Source organism: Polistes canadensis, unplaced genomic scaffold, assembly GCF_001313835.1.
Source record: "Polistes canadensis isolate GaletaPanama2010 unplaced genomic scaffold, ASM131383v1 scaffold_117, whole genome shotgun sequence".
Lineage (NCBI taxonomy): Eukaryota > Metazoa > Arthropoda > Insecta > Hymenoptera > Vespidae > Polistes > Polistes canadensis.
The window spans coordinates 425,722-441,531 of record NW_014569664.1 but is presented as its reverse complement, the minus strand read 5'-3'; the positions used below and the strand labels follow the sequence as shown (position 1 = coordinate 441,531).

At 31.3% G+C, this 15,810-nt stretch overlaps 1 long non-coding RNA gene across 1 annotated transcript in view; it reads right to left on the bottom strand.

Annotated features, from left to right (window-relative positions):
* The window catches only part of LOC106787876, a 27,410-nt gene extending 16,555 nt beyond the window's left edge, over positions 1-10,855 (bottom strand). The window contains exons 1-2 of the long non-coding RNA XR_001381851.1: positions 10,519-10,855; positions 6,434-7,553 (exon numbers count right to left, since the gene is read on the bottom strand). This is a non-coding gene — a long non-coding RNA (uncharacterized LOC106787876). The remainder of the gene's footprint in view (positions 1-6,433; positions 7,554-10,518) is intronic.
* Between the last annotated feature and the right edge of the window lie 4,955 nt (positions 10,856-15,810).

Below are 15,810 nucleotides of genomic sequence, written 5' to 3'. Positions count from 1 at the left end.
TTTTAAATTATACATAATATATATAATAAGATATGTAATAAGATAAACAGTAAAGTTGTTTTTTCAATAAAAAAAAATTTTTCTTAAAAATTTACACGGTAATCCGTAAATTCTAAATTTATTTTAATTGCATTAAACAAGTTTTAATGAAAAAAATTCTATAGTTCAATAATTTTTTTTAAAGCAATTTTTTATAACCTTAGAACCACATGAAGTAGCAGTTTGGATATAATTTATGAATTTTTTATAAAGACAATGTGAATAAGCTGTTCATATGTATCATAAAATATTCTAACATAAAAATATACTATACTACTATTACAGACTATTAATATAACTATAATACAGTATACAAGATAAATAATGCAAAATAATAAGCTTCAATTTTTTAGTTGTCAGTAAGCCGATAATTATGTTGTTTTCTGATATACCATGATTCACAAAGCGGTATTACAATACATTTTTTTAAAATTTAAAAAAAATGTTTATGTCTGGCTTTCGAAGATCCTGCACGATTTTAAAAGTCATCCGTTTTTTTTTTTTGTTAAGATAACCCCATCATCTTTTTATGTCTATCACTTAATGGATATTCAAATTAGTTAGTTAGTTAGTTGTTGATGGAATAATAGTAAATGTCATTGATTTATATCTCTCACGTTATTGTTTATAAATATTTCTTCCTGTACCAAGTATAACAAAAAATGTATTGCGTCTATCATGAATATGATTCACACGTAAACATTGCTTAGATCTGTTATGAAGATTTTTTTTATGAACTAAACCTCGATCTAGAAATTCAGGGTCATATTTGTTTCTATCGCATCACGTTCTATTCACCACAAGGATCGAACTTTTTTTGAACAAAAATATGTTTCACGTTAACCATTCTACAAAAAAAAAAAAAATGAAAAAACAGAAACCATGTTCTCGAAAATTAACACAAAATTTATTATAATTATCTTAAAACACTCATTATATATATATAAAATTTTATACCACACAAACAAAAGAATTCTCAATAAACCCACTTAAAACGGAATACATTTAATTGTAAGTTAATCACCTTCCATCGATAATCCTGTATATTAACATAATTAAATAATCGTTACTATTGTTCTCAAAAGAAAAGAAAAAAAAAGTTTAAAATTTAATATTTTAAAAAAATTCAAAGTTTTATTAAAAAAGATATTCAGATTAGTTCGACACGACGAACGTCACGGTGACCGTAAAAATTTTTACAATGAAATCTTATGAAAAACTTTGTCGCAAAATTAAAACTCTCCTTAGAACAATGTTATACCAAAAAAAAAAAAGAAAAAAAGATTAATCAAATACAAGAGAACTCTGTGTAAAATAGTAAAATAATTCTTTCTATTCTCTCAACATAAATTTATTAATTCAATAATATTTAAGATATTTATTTAATATTTATTTAATATTTATTCACTCTTGAATTTCTCCCATTCTCGCATTATTATTATTATTATTATTTTTTTTTTTTAATATTAATATAAAAAAGAAAGAAAAAGAATATAGCAAACAAATTCTAAAATTTTTTCGGAAGGTTCATTGTTAGACAGGAAAGAAACTTTTGGAAGTCAGTTGCCTATACATCGCAAAGTTTATGGGTTTTTGACCTGCACATCATGGGCTGTGAAACTGCACACGTGTGAGCAACGGGAGACAAAAGATTTTCTTTATACCTGAAGAGCTCCGTTATGCCTTCTCGTCTGACCGAACGAAGAACCTTCTAAGACCACGACCTATCATCATCTTGCATAGAGTTCGAAACAGGTATAAAACTTTTCTTTTCTCTTCCCCTTCCATTCTTTTCCCCTCTTTTCTCTCAGCATAAACCCTTTCTTCAACGTACTTTTTTTCCGATGTTACACGAAAAGGCCCGTTACATTTTATATTATTTCCTAGCAAATATCCTGAAAAACTCTAAAAGGCTTCTTTTCTCTACTGGTAGAACAAATTAACGATAGGGAAAATAGAAAAAGAAAAAAAAAGAATAAGAAAAAAATAAAAAAAAAGGATAACTCTCTTCACCGACCTCTTTTGTACAAGACCTCTCGCATAAAGAAGCAATTTTATGAGTTTAAGAGATAAAGAAAAGAACGGAGAGGAAAAGAAAAAAAAAAAAGAAAAAGAACAAAAAAAAGAGGAGAAAAATATTAAAGAGAAAAACGGTGATTTATTCCTAACGACGAGAAGGAGGAGGAGAAGGATAAGGAGGAAGAGGAGAAGGGAGAGGAACTAATTAACGTCTTGTTGTATTTTCCGGCATTCAAACTACAGTCATCGTCTTTGGAAAGCGTAGACTTTAGAGTGATCATTATATAATCATTTGTTGTATCCTCGACTTAACCAAGGACAGAACTTTTGTTATTTTCAAATTAACTTTTTTATCATTTCTTTTCTTCTCTTCTCTTTATCTTCTATATCTAGTAATAGACGAATATTATTAATGTTTATTAAAGGATGGAAATTATTTCGCTATTTAATAAAATATCATTAACAATTCTAATGATATATTTTGGGTATTTTATTTTCTATCTTTTTTTTTTTGTAGTCGAATTCTAGTAGTATAGGTTTTTGTAATAGTTGAAAAATGTTGCGATGCATGTATTGATTCCTAAGTTTTATGATGCATGTTGCAATATACATATATATAGTCCTGCGTCAGATGTAACTTCCATCGATTCGGGGAGAAGGCAAGTTTTTCAACGTTGGTATGACACGATTTACTGAAAGGATTGTTAATGCGAAGGCAAAATAAAACTAACTGATGCTTTCATGAAACCTTAAATGTCGATACATGCACACAAAATTTTTTAAATTTTGCAATAAAATTTTGAAATATAATTATATTATATATTATATAAAAAAAAAGTAATTATATATATATATACGTTTTTCGTAGAAAGATTTTATTAGTCACATTTACTAAAAACTAACCTTTCTCTAAACTTCAAAATCACACACACACAAAATTTGAATTCTAGTAACACACATTTCAGACATCATTTAGAAGCATTTTATGTTTCGATCTGTTATTTCATGATACCTAAATTTTATAATAAATATTACAATGTTTTCAGGTAATTTGGCAACAGAAACAATTGGCATCGATTAAAAAAAAAAAGCACATTTTTATATTTCGATATTGAACAATTGACTAAAATAAAAAAAATTGAAGACAAATGTAAGTTTCAAAAAATCATTGATACGTATACCGATTTCTAAATTTTATGATAAATATTTCAATGAATATAATTCGGTATCAGAAATTATATGTATTAATTCAGAAAAATAAAAACACATATTTAAACATTGATCTTACACGACAAATTGTAAGCGAGTGATGTAAAGACTTAGAACTTGAAGGCTGGCAAGAATACTTCTTGATTTCCTTAGCATCTTACACACATATACACTCGTATTAGTGATACCTAAATACACAAAAAAAGAACGGACCGCCCTAGCGACACAGGTATCGACACAGGACCTTCAACGAAATGTGTTTCGATCTGCAACAGATACCCTGAATACATATACGCACCCATCCAAGCATTTATCGTTCTGTTTTTTAAAGGCTCACATTCTTTTACGCGTTTTTCTCGAAACTATGTTTTTATAGACAGTGTCAGCATGATAACTTAATAATTTTTAATATTTTCTAACTTTTCCTTTTTTAAATTGCACACTAAAGTATGAAATACTGTAATTAGTAAACCATTATCCAACCAAAAAATTAAAAAAATCCTCTTGTCAAACTATAGAGAAAATAATTGTCAAGATTTAAAAAAAAAAAAATTTTAAAATAGTAAAAATTGACTGAGTGAATTATCATGCTGACACTGTCTAAAAACATAGCTTCGAGAAAAACGCGTGATATTAAAAAAAAATTTTTTTAAATTAGGGGTTGTGAGCCTTTATCTAATATACCTACTCACACACACAGCATACCGATGCGATGCTTACAAAATTACAAAAAATCGAACTGAAATTGATTGCAGGTTTCATGCACTACAATATGTTTCAAAGTTGTGTCATAGGGGTTCTAATTGTAAATACTTTGGATTCTCACTTAGTCGATTTATCTCGTGCGATTTATTTTCCAATTACCCTACCTTTCCTTTTATATTTAGAACCAATAGGGGACACAGAGTACAAAGCACGTAAAGAAGACACAAAGTATTTCCTTTTAAATTTCAAATAACTACACATGCAAATGTCATCATAATAATCCAAATGAAACGTGATAAATACGAAATTATCAAACTTATTGACGCGTTCGGACGATTTTTTTTTTAATATTTCTTTTATTGTTTTTAAATAACTGAAAAACAATTCTTTTATTCATTTATAACCAACACATTCATTTATATATATATATACACACACACAAATATCTACCTAATCGATTTTCCTCAACGGCTGACCAACCGAGGCCCTTTAACCGTCTTTAAATCACATCATCGAACGTTATATATATATATAGTGTCAGGCTTTAATCGATCCGCGTACACGTCATTAGAACCGTTTCTCGTTCGAAAGGCAAACGACACAAAGGAAAACACATTTTATGACTATTTTATGATCTGTTTTTCTTCCTTTTTTTCTAATGAAAATCATTCGAAATATTTTTATGGTTTAAAATCGTAATTGGTACTTTAAATTAACATAAAACTAGGATAATTTTAACATTTCGGATGTCATTTAGAACTTTGTTTATGTTTCAAAAGTATAGTCTTTCTAATTCATCAAATTCGATCATTCACGATCATTTCAAACGTCTTGGGGAATCTGAGAAATATTTAGTATTTTATATGAAAAAAATATTATTTATTAAAAAAACGAAAGTACTTTTCGAACAATCTAATAAATACACCCAGTGTATATTAACATAACACGTAAATATAAAAAATTAACGCGTCTAGTAAAAATAAAAAAAAAAAGGTTAGAAAATAGCTGCTTGTTTATCACATGCTCATTAAAATTTACGAAATAAAATAGTTAACCGAAGATAAAAATCGGACAAAGTTCTTTGTTTATTTTTCCGAGTGAGGATATCCGTTTTAAAAAGAAAATCTGACGAGATCCACTTATAATCACCTTGAGACTTAAAAGTTTTGATAAGAATAACCAGCTGATAAAATTAAAGAGAAAATAAAATATTATCATTATTAAACGCAAATTAATATCAATAATTGATATTTTTATAATTTAATATTTATCAAAAATTGTACACACTCATTTCAACACTACACGTTTATGCCATATTTCTTTTAAACAATTGTTTTCGAAAACAAGATAAAGATTATTTTAAAACCTTATTAAGTGTTACCTGTAAACATCACAAAAAAGTATATTTATCTATTTTTTATGAATTCCTTATATGTAATTATGTAAACAAAAAAATATATGTAATGCGGTGAAAACAAAGATTCGAATAAATGTTTCTTTAGTAGGAATTTGTTTAAAATTCTTATCGTTTCTTTCCTTTATATTAAGTGTTTTGAAATAAATTAAATCTGTTAAAAATAGTTAATTGATAAGATTATCATATCCATAGCTGGACGTCACTGTAATAGGAAAATAGAAATATAGGTGTGTTTCGCACTTCAAATTAATTTTTTTTTTACGTCATTTTTTTACGCTACTTTTCAGCACTCTACACGAACACTTTTGCAGATTACGTTTATCTACATATATGCAAATAATGTTCTCCCTACTGACAATTAGGGGACGAAATGTTTCCCTACTTGCAGTAATATTCAAGATTTAAATGCTCGTTAGGTTACTTCGAATATTTCATGACAATTTTTTCGAAGAATACTGTAAAAATTGAATGAACAGAATCCGGAGGAAGTCTGGTTGGTTTAGGACAATATAAGTCTCTACAAAACTCAGGAAATGAGTGATCCTGTTGGTCACACAATAACTATAAACACACATAAAACTGCCTGAATAAAATCTTTCGAAAATTCAATCTCGTATAAGAAATATTTTAACAGACTCATCAAATAATAAAATAAAATAAACATTCAGTCACTTTTACACAGATTTCCATAATTATTATATGTTAATGTTTAAAAAAAAAATTATTCCGAGCGTCGACAGAAGAACTGTCACAGATAAATTAACATCAATTATCTATCATTTTATATATTTTCCAACATTTAAATATTATCTCATAAATGCAATAACATTTATCAAAATGACAATAAAATGATTCACATTTAAAATAGAAAAAATATTAGTAGAGAAAACTTGATTAGTGAGAAAAAGTTTATTTCCGTGAATGGATTAGATATGATTTAAAGAAAAAAAAAATCAACGAAATACGATGTACAAAAAAAGGATCATTCGTAACAGGAATATAAAAAAAAAAAAAGTAAGAAAAAAAAAAAAGAAAAAAACTTACGTTTGCAGGGCCAAGTTGATATCAAATGTGATGGTGGTACCGGTATCCACATGGAACACGTAGAGCATCTTTATGCCGTTTCTCCTTTCGAGATCAAAATGAATACTATTCCTCTTCTTCCACTTGTTTAACTTTCAGGTATCTTCACCGATTTCGACTAATTCGAAGCATGCGTGCTTTTCCTTTATATTAACAATAGTATCCAAAAGATCCTCCTAGAGGAAAAGCAGCAGGCGGCGGCAACAGCAGCAACAGCAGCAGTTCCTTTTTCCCTTTTGGTCCTCTCCCAACGAAAGGAAAAAGAAATAATAAGCTACGCCGTAGTTGTGCTGCTTTTCTTCTCCCTTGGCGTCTCTCCTCCTCGAGGGACGACTTCCCCCTATAGTCAGCTCGATCGGGGCCGTACCCCAGGTTTCTCGAAGCTCGCGAGTACGGCCCCGGTTTGTCTATGCCGCATTGATCGCTAAAACGATCCCGTTGCTCCTCGAGGACGATGATTTCGACGACGACGGCGACGACGACGACGACGACAACAACGTCGACGATATAAAATAGGAGGAGGAGGAGGAGGAGGAAAACCTTGACGACGAACTTAAACACGACGAGGTGGATGATCTCGTCCCACGACGAGGATTACGACGACGACGATCTTGACTTATACTGTTGTTACTATTGTTGTTACTTCTTATTCTCTCGGTGCTACCTCGCGTACGACTTTTGATCGCGTCGTAGATCATTCAGAGATTACAGTTGCCTATACAACAGGCTCTTTTTATTTATAAACGAAAAGACCTACTTTATTTTCTTCTTCTTCTTCTTCTTCTTCTTCTTCTTCTTCTCTTCTTATTATTTTAATCTATCTTACTATTCTTTTTGATTTGTTTATATTGCGGTATGTTTTATTTTTCTATAATTTTTTTTTTTTTTAATTCTATATCTATTATTATTGTGTCTCTGTGTTTCTCTTTCTTTTTGTATTTCCTTCTATCCAGTAGTAGTAAATGATGTACGATGATATCTTCTTCTTCTTCTTCTTTTTCTTTGTGAGCTTCTTATTCCTTGTATATTAAATTATGTTTCGAAGAAGACGGCGGCAACAGTCTGGGTTCTTCCTCCGCTCCTTCAATCGAATATAAATTTAATTGTAAAAGGTGAAGGTATGAAAACAAAATGTGGGGGAGTAAGGATACAAGTAAATATAATATATATATGAATAATACGAATAGAAAAGAGAAAAAAAAGGAGAAAGGTTGTGAACCGTAAGATCTGGTGAACAAAGCCAAAGGATACACATCAGATATTTCTTGTTTCTCTCTCAAACAACAACCGGTTCCCTCCTTCTCCTCCTCCTCCTCATCAACCACCTCTTTTCCATCTTTTTTTACTCGAAAACGAACGTCGTTTTAATGGAAGCCGAAAGAAAGACGACGACAACGACGACTAATGTAAGACGACTAAGACAACTCGAAAGAGCGACGAACGGAAAGGAAAAGGAACAGAGTTGTATCACGCAAGATCATCTCATCTGGTGGCCGACAGAAAGGTCCACGGCCTCTCACGACGTGTTTTTCTGCTTGGGAACAAGTGCGAGAGAGAGAGAGAGAGAGAGAGAGAGAGAAAGAAAGAGAGTAACCGAGAAAACTGAGAGAGAACGAAGAAAAAGAGAAAGAGAAACTGCGAAACGAGTAAGAGGGATAGAGAAAACGAAAAAAAAGTGAGAGAGAGCAAAGAGAATAAATGAAAAAAGAAAACGAAGATAGTAAAAGGGTGAAAGAGAAAGAAATAAAGAAGAGAGTAAGAGAGTAAGATAGTGAGAGAGAGAAAGAGAGAATGAAAAGAGTAAGATAGTAAGAGTGAAGAAAGAGAGAAGAAAATAACAGAGAAAGAGACAGAGTAATAGTAAATAAATAAAAAATTTAAAGAGAATAAATAAATAAAAAAGAAAGAGAGATAGAGAGAGCGAGAGAGAGAGAGAGAGAGAGAGAAAAGAGAAGAAACGCGCGACATATACACCATACACCACACATGCACACACTCCACACATGCACGCACACGCATACCAGGGGTACTCGTTTCACGCCCCGAATCTTCGCAAGGGTTCCTTTGTGTTTCTTCGATTGATCGTAACTAACTACTCCATTTCGACCAAGTGAACGAGGATGTGCGAATAATACAAAGAAAAAGAAAAATAAAAAAGTCCGAACAACCACACAATTTATTTGTCCCTCTTCTCTTTCTCCACGTATACATCACACGTACACACACTCTCCCGCGCGAGTAGGCACGCACACACATTACTGCTTCATTTAATTTCTTTTCTCTTCGATCGACAACTATGACTTCAATTTATTTTTTCAAAGTTAACCTCAAAAATTCGATCCTCCCTTTACCCCTTTATTTCTTTATATATGTATGGTAAATAAATAAGAAAGTATGCAAGTAAATAAGTAAATATGTATATAGTGAAAAAAAACAAGTTTTTCTCGTCGAAGAAGACAAAAACCAGATTACAAAAACACACCTAACAACAACACCAACTATGACGATAATAACAATGCAAAGAGAGAAGAAGCAAGCAAGCAACTAACCAACCAACCAACCAACCAACCGATCGATCGATTGTCTTTCCTTATCACTACCGTAACAGGGAAATTCGTGTAAACGTTTATTTCAAGATTTATGATAGATCGCATTAGAAAACTTCGGGGTGTGTATTGGATATCACATTTAAGAGCCACCGTCGCGACGCTCTGCAAATAAAATGCAGTAGTAGTAAGTCAGTAACAGCATCATCAATACCACCACCACCACCACCACCACCACCACCACCACCACCACCACCAGCAACCAAACCAACCACCACCAACTACCACCAACCAGCAACAGCAGCAGTAGCAACAACAGCTGCGACAGAGGAAAGACAATTTGGTTTACCAAGCTGCTCTAACAGCTGCTTTTCCCTTCGTTTAAAATGCACTGACGTGACATCGAACGAGAAAGAATACAAAGATAATTTAAAGAGAAAGAAAAGAAAAAAACATTCATAGCACGACACTGCACGGATCAGCTGCTCGTCAAAACAAAGCACTCGCGCACTCCGCGCGTTCTGATACACTTCCTTTCTCTCTCTCTCACTCTCTCTATCTTTCTCTTTCTCTTCTTATTCTTTTATCTCTCTCTTTTTAACTTGCTCTTTCCCCTTCTCTCACTAACTTACTCACTTATTCACTCACTCACTCACTCACTCACTCACTCTCTCTCTCTCTCTTTTTCTCTATCCTTCGCACGTTTAATCTTTTTTTTTGTTTCATTACTCCCCGTATACACACGCATACATCATACTTATGTGCATCACATAAAATTATAGAAACATCATAATATATATATATATATATATATATATATGTATATATAATATAAATTTCTCACTTTATGATTGGTATTTTTTTTATTTCGTTTTCTCTCTTCGTTTAGGACACGAACATGATTTCGGTATCGGATAATAACGTCACCTAAAAACAAGACAACAACGACAACGATAACGACAGCGACGAAAACGAGAAAGATGACAACGATGACGGGACAGCGTATCACGCAACGTACAACATAACAAATCGGAGCTGCGCCATCGCACGGGAAACCTATGCGCGCGCGATGCCAATCACGGAACAAAGGGGCACCGCTCGCGCCCTTTTTTACGATTCACCGAGGGCGATTCTCTATCTCCCTCTTTTCCTCTCTATCTTTCTATCACTCGTTCCTCTCTTTCTCACTCTCTCTTTCTCTCTTTCTCTCTCGATCTCTCGATCTCTCACTCTTTCACTCTCTCACTCACTCACTCACTCACTCACTCACTCACTCACTCACTCACTCGCTTGCTTGCTTGCTTGCTTGCTTGCTTGCTTCTTTAATCCAACTATTCTCTTTTTCTAACATTCAACCCGTATATCATACTCTGGTTACCCATTTCTTTCTTTCTCTCTCTTTCTTTGTTTTCTGTTTTGCTACGATTCACAATATCATTTAATCTCACCGGGAAAAAAAATTATTTAACATTTATTTTTCCATTGATTTGTTTTCTTTACCTCGTGATTATGTAGTTAACGTATTTTATTTTTCGTAACTCCTTTAGCCAGCACAAGCAAGCGCACTAAACAGGCAAAATGTTTCGCGATTACGCGCACACTGAACGCTCGACCGAACTGTCAGAGACTGGTGGACTGCTTGCTTCTCGGCTTTACAATGCCTCTGCTAGTGCCAATAAGAAAAAGAGAGAAATAGTAAGAGAGAGAGAGAGAGGAAAAGAACTAGCTGTGGTCAATGGAGGGGGTGGAAAGTCGAAGAAGTAGGAAGAGGGAGAAGAGGACTACTAGCTCAACCCACCACTACTACACTACCAGCGTTGTAGCTAGCGTTCAATTCTGACGCATCGAGTCGCCAGCTGTCCTTTGTCGACAGTACGATTATCCACGGGCACGGCGAATGGAAGGTCCGTTCCTGCGCACCGATTGGTCGATCCTCCCGACTTGCTTTTGTTAAGCGTCGCCAGCGCTAGTAGTGCACAAAATGATTGCAGCGACATCTTTAACAACAGCGCCTTTCCTCGACTACCAAACAGAGACGTAACTAGAATATGTATGTATGTAGAACAAAGGTGGATGATGTCTGTGATTAAACCAATAAGAAATTATAAATAACGATTATTAGGATTTTTCTACCTAATTGTATTCATTGTACAAATTGTTATACATATTGTATATTTCCAGTTAAAACGAATTTATCATTAGACTTATTTTATTGCAATTTATTATTCTTCTCCTTCTTTCAGAATTATTTCATTTTGAAAGAAGCAAATCGATTTTTCGGGACATTTTTTGTAACTTTATCCTTTTATATATTCAAGCTTAAAGTTTCAACTAACTATTGATCTTTTTAGTTCTATCTTGTCTAATACGATATAATAAATATAGATATTTTATTAATATATTGAAAAGAAAAAAACTGTTATAAAATTGAACTGTGATTTTTTTTGAATCAAAAACACAATTCTTGTTTATCAAAATCTTTAACCGTTTATCATATCCTTAACATTTTTGTTATCTATAGTTTATGCGTTTCAAATATATGAAGGCTAATAATAAATCTATGATATTTTTTGTTTATATTAAAAAGAAAGTACAAAATATTTTTTGGAGGACTAATAATACTTTAAAAAAATAATGTGAAGTGTATTGTAAAATTAAAATTGTTTCATTCTAATAATAGTCATTAGAGATGACAGGATCATTCGTTTTATACGAGTTGATGCTAGCGGACGCCATTAATTCAAAATATCGTTTTAGTGGACATTTTTATTTAAAGAAATTCACGTAGAACTGAAATTTGTAATATCAAAAGTATTATTACCATACGCATATAATTATCATCTCGTTTTGTGAATCCCAACTTTCTCTTTTCTATATTTGAAAGTAGTTTGCTAAATAAAATAGACAAAATTTCGATCATTCGTTCGATTGTGTGATCGTATGTATATGTATTCTTGTATATATGCATGTATAATTGTAGGTATTTATGTCATAATAAAAAGAATTTTTAGACGTTAATACGCGTCACTGATTGGCCAGATTTGGCCGGCAAGGACGCTGTACTCGTCCACTGTTTTCGCGCCTGATGCTCTAATTCTCACGACTTATCACAGCACAATGGTATACGTTAGACTTATTTTTTTTTTCTAATACGTCGCATTCGAATATTTATCTACGAAAAAAATAAACTCCCCTTCCATGCAGCTTTAAATTTCGCGCAACTCAATTCTAATACGTAAACAAACTTTGTAAAAGTGTAAAAACAAATTTAAATTTTCATAATTTCGTGAAATAACCTTCAATTACGATTGAAAGTGAATTGTGCATTCATATAAAATATGATTATAGCTATTTTTAAGTACATAATTTTCAACTTATTATTTTCTCAATAACGAAAAAGTAGCCTATAAGGATATTGTTATCTAATCGTTGGTAGCTTAAAGTATTGCTCGAGTATCTATGTTTGTGGAAAAGAAGGGAGAAATAAAGGGGGGTAGATACATCAACCCACTTAAAACGGGTAGGCAGGCAGGCAGGCAGGCAGGAGTGCTGCCATCTTGCGCATGCGCGGAGAACTATCGCGTCTTGTGTCAACGTTCCGTTCACTGGGCGTGTAGCTTCGTTTTTGCTTACACACGTACCGAGGTTATGGTATAGGTAGGAAGAGACCTGTGAATAGTCGATGGATTAAAGGGTGGGGGCTAAAGGGGGGAATGTTTCGATTTAAGTAGCACAAAGACGTGATGTAAGCAAAGTAAATCGTTTGTTTCTGTGTTTTTTCTTATCCTCTATATTTATATTGTATACTAATACATATACTAACATTATATTTATAGAAAATAAGATATATATTATACAAAGAAAGAATATATGTACAAAGTGTCCCAAAATGCCTTGTACCAAAAGAAAATCTTTTTTTTTATGTATTTGGAATAGCACAGCATTTTAGACAAACTTTGTTTTTAACACCACAGTCATTACAGATTTATATTTTTAAATGAGAAAAAAAGTATCGTAATTCTATTCGATTCACTTATATTGATTTTTTATTTTGTTTATCTTATCTCTCAGTAGCGTAAGTTTTAGAACACCCTGTATATGTACACATTTCCTGGTGGTTTTATTTTATCGACCACTTTCTTAATTAAGCCCTTGAAATAATAAAATGCCCGACTTTATTAGAAATGATGAAATTCGTTTTATGTTTTCATCCATATTGAACGATACGTTGAATTTTGTTTACTCTCTCTTTTTCCCCTTCTTTTTTTATTTTTTTGCGTACTTCAAAATTGAAATGACGTAATTACGATCAATCGCGTGGCCTAAAATACGAAACAAAGGCATGTCAGTAAAGATGTAAAATAGATTTCTAGTATACGTATGAGTCATTGAATTTTGATGATACTTAATCCACCTTATTCCGATAAGACGTGCCAAGTTTTTCGGTTAATTTTCTACGGCGTACATTATTACGGCTCGTTCTGCCAATTATTGTTCTTTCATTACACTCGATGCGTATCGACGTTTCGTATGTCGTGTTCTCATAAAAAACATTTATTTACTCGTTTACTTACTCGATTTTTGTTTTCTCAAACATGCTTGCGTCATTTGCGTCAAATACTTTGTGATATTTATGTAAAAAAAAAAAATTCTGTGTTATTTTAAAAACAAATCGTAAAATCTATTTTCAGAAACAGTGTTAGATAGTTTTAATAAAGCAATACAAAACTACGAAGAATTTTTACTACTCGCTCACGAAGTGGATAGAAGAAAATTCGTAACATCTGTTTGTCATAAAAGAAAAAAAAACTTTTTAAAAGAAAGTGGAAGAGTGTTCTGAAAAAATCCTAAAGCTTAAAAGTAAAACTGTCTATAATTAATGCATGCCTATTTTTACTAAACCGATTAAAATGATTCGTTATTATTAAAATATAGTATACTGTTATAAAATAAAATCCTTGTTTATATTTTATTTACTCAAGTTTAATAAAAGAAATAATATATTTTACTAAAACATAAATATTTATTATATATATATATATATATATGTAAATGTATATTATATTAAAAAATAAATAATAATAATGAAGACTCGTTTTATATTAGAATTAATCATTTAGTTTAATTTTGACAGTTCATAGTGTTTAAAGTGTCATAACCGACCTCTTTTAATATTTTTCTTTATAACCATAATATAATACTTTTATTTTAATAGATAATATCTCTCTCTCTCTCTTAGATATAATTGAACATTCAGGTTCACCTTGAAACAAGATTTCACTTGAAAATAAAATAAATAATCTTATTTTACAAAAGACAAGAGGTCACCTCGCGAACGGATGCACTAGTTAATTCTTTGAATTCGTAAACGTTCTACTAGATTACATCACACTGCGTTGACACTTACAATTAGTACAGTGAACGAACGAACGAACGAACGAAGCAACGAACGAATAAAAAGACGCAAAATTGCGTCGCGATATCGTAATAGAGATAATCAAAGCATAGCTTTAGCGATTCAGTCGTTCGTATTAAAAGTTGTTAGAACTCGATGATCCGATGACAACGTTCTCTTGTTAAAATTCAAGATAAGTAACGCGAAAAAACGAACAATTAAAATAAATTTATTAGTTTTGTCTGTTGGGACACTTTTTTAATGTCGTCATAATAATAACATTTTTAAGAAAAAAGAAAATATAAACAAAACTTTCTATTTCGCGTCTTATTAATACCGGTAAGAAGATACGAGTGTACGCGTGCATATGTATATATATATATAATTCCAAACGTAAACATACAGAGTGTCGCAAAAGTTGCTTTTTTTTGAGAAAATAAAAATAAAACAATAAATTAATATTGCTTTATTTAGTTTTTCATATATCAAATCTTTTTCACGGTTATACGTAAATTTGATATTATCTGAAACGTATAAATATTAATTTTTTAATACAAATTAATTAAATATAAAATTATAACTTTGTAAAGAGTGATTAGATTAAATTCAATAATTAGAATTAAAGTTATATATAAAAAAAATTACTAGAAATAATCTTATTGGTTATCCCAAAATATGGGTTCATGATTTCGCCATTTGAATTACTTTCATAAAAAAAGATTGATGATTTCTGAGCTCGTTGTAACTACTTTTGAAATTTCGTGTATGATATAATGGTCGGGGAAAAAGTTTCTTCGTATTTTCCCGTTAGATGGATTCTTAAGATAGTAAAACTCGTAATATTATTCGAATCAGGCAATACATACGTCCGTTTAAAATTTGACACATCATAGAATAATTAAAACAAAAAAGTTATTATACGTTCAGTCAAGTTATTACATCTTACAATTAATAATGAATAAAAATATATAGATAACAATTTGATACATTTTAAAATTCTATTAGAAAAGAGGGAAGAATGCAATTGAGGCAAATAAAAATATTTATAATATTTATGAACATGATACGTTTTCAATCATTCGAAAAAGTCGATAAGATCATTAAAAAAATGGAATAAAACCAGCACATTAGTGGTCATGATATCGGTAAGAAATTAAACATTGAGCAGGAAATAAGTTAAAACCACTTTGTGGGAAGGTGAGATAGAAAATATAGAAAAAACTTGTTTGAATTTTGCATTAAAGTACGAAGGAATTTTTTCCCCACCCGATATGCGTAGAAACGTATCGATGATTCTTTTTGAAGAAGATTATAAACGTAAGTTATTAAACGTACACCGAGTGATAATACAGAATTTAAAAGATAAACAATAATAAGAAGATGAAATGAAAAGATTT